The sequence below is a fragment of the Propithecus coquereli genome, unplaced genomic scaffold, assembly GCF_000956105.1.
Source record: "Propithecus coquereli isolate 6110/MARCELLA unplaced genomic scaffold, Pcoq_1.0 Scaffold170, whole genome shotgun sequence".
Classification (NCBI taxonomy): Eukaryota; Metazoa; Chordata; class Mammalia; order Primates; family Indriidae; genus Propithecus; species Propithecus coquereli.
The window spans coordinates 5,081,875-5,084,408 of NW_012141636.1; positions in this window are offsets into that span (position 1 = coordinate 5,081,875).

Below are 2,534 nucleotides of genomic sequence, written 5' to 3' on the forward strand. Positions count from 1 at the left end.
CTGGTGAATTATTATTTCTACATGATTCAACAAATATTTCTGTCCAACGTACACAAAACTAGATGGCATGGATGTGTCAATGATGCACTCATGTTACACGTATATTCACCAAACCTACATGAATATGTATGTCTAATTGCTCTATTTCCATCATTTACTTATGCGGTATCATCATCAAGAAAAGCATTTAAACTTTATAGTATTTAAATTAGAATATAAAGAGAAATTTACGTGAATTTATTCTTATCAGATAATTGTTTATAATCTAAGACAGACATAGGGACATCAATGTAAGGAAAATAAGGATATTCTATTTATAGATATTGAAATGTTTGATAAGAATACATACATAAAGAATAAATATGATGTCGATGTATGGATGATCCTGGGAACTGATGACAAGAGGCAGCAGGAAATTAGCAGGAAAATGGATATTTGATATCAAGTTCCAGCATAAACAAAGCTTAGCCGTCTTGAAATTACAAAGTAGAATATAGCAATATTATTTAATTTCACAATACATCTATATCTCTCAGATTTGCTTCTTTCCTAGTATGAGAAACTTCTGTTTGTTCTGTAATACTGGCATTGTACATGAGAACACACATCCTTACGTTGGCAATAACATCTTCAAATCAATAAACTAGCTTGGTTTTCCTACACCCATTATAAACAGCATGCTAGTTGGAAGGACATATAATTATTAACAAAAATGTAAAAAGACTGTAACTAAATGTTTTAAAAATCCGTACATAGTCATTTGTTTTTATTATGATTTCCAATGAAGATAAAATTGCTATAAAATGTGAAGAAAATTTTTGAAATTAAAAAAAAAGAAACCTCCAACTTATTTACCAAGAAAAAGTTTCATTTATGAATTCATTAATTTATTGAGTAGTCATTATGTGCTAGGTACTGTGCCAGTATATCCATGTCAGGATTAGTCCAGTGCAAAATGAAAACATGGGGCCTCTTAAGACAAAAATCATTTAATAGTTAGAATGTCAAGACAGCAACAGCAGAGCTAAATCAAGAGTGAGACTTTTCTAAGTAGAGGATCTCCTGAAGTCAGCTCTTATCTACTCTCTCTTTCTCTCATCTAGGCTATGTTGGTTCACAATATGTCAAAAGAAAAAGAGTAAAAATCCTAATTTTATTATCTTTAAAGAAAAATCATTACACAGAAATGTTAAGAGTATTAGTAAAATTAGGTCTTAGTCTGGATTGGCCTTAGCAAGTCTGCATTTCAACTTATACCACTCTCTTCTCGCTTTTCATCATTGCTAAGGCACGAAACATCTAACAGACATTCCCAAGAATGCAGGAAAAAAAGGAAATTCAGAGTCTAGTACTTTAGTACAAGGAAAAATGTAGATATACAGTTCCTTACACTGAGTCTAATGGTTTTTGTGTCATATTTATCATATTCACAGAGGAAGAACGAATACCACTCAATGTGGTTGCTCACCACTTGCTCATCAATCAGTGAGATTATGTGATTGACATGTTCCTCCAGTTGTGAGCAAGCTAAACTGGGTTTTGCTCTTTCCTCCATTTATTGCCTGAAAGTAGGTGAGATTCAGGGACCATCTAAAGAGAAGCAGGTTTTTGGAGATCAGAATGGACCTTTTCCTTATTCTTTGCTGCTCATTTCCAAAATATATTTAAACTATGAATTGGAACCATTTTCCTGCTTACGAAGGTCTTCTCATTAGCCCAGTGAATGTGCTGCGCAGGAGTTCAAATGATTAATAACAAGATTTTAAGTCTGTACATTATGTGTATTAAGAGTTTGAAACATGTGGTAGAACACTGTAGCTAGGTAGCAAGGATTCAGGAGTAAACAGAATAATATAGTTCTTACCTTCCTGGAGTTTAGAATGTAAGTAATCAAATATGGTTCATCTCTAAAGCTTTCATAAAACAATGATACATTTAGGTTTTTTTTGTTGTTTTTTCTTCTTCCACAGCCCTGTGCACACATCTGAATAACATCTTCATGTGCCATTGCAATTGTTTCCCTGCCTGTCTGCCTTGCTTGAGCCCTTTAAAGAGAGTAATCATAATCTATACATCTTGTATCCCTGGCACCTAGCACAATAGATTTTCAATGTTTATTTAATAAGGAATATGTGAGTCAAAGAAAAAAAATAGAAATGGGCCTGCAAGAGGTGCTTGAACTGACATGAGCAATCTGACAGTCCTAAGAAGTACTAACCCGGAATAAGAATATCCACGTTCCGGTCCCAGCTCACTCACCAAGGAGGGAGCAGGATCTTGGCCAAACCTCTGAAACATCTTGAACCTCATTTCTTTACTTCCTCACTATTACTTCCCACCCGCATCTAACTAATTACTGAGACTTAAAATTTTGCTTGAGAAAATATACGTCTCTCAATCTCTATTACCACTATGTTATTTATAGGACTGTCAGTCTTTCTCCTGGTCTATTGTAGTAGCTGTCCAGCTGTCCAACTGGATATTCTTACCCCCATTTCCCTCAGATTCTTCCTCCAACAATTTTTTTTTTTTTT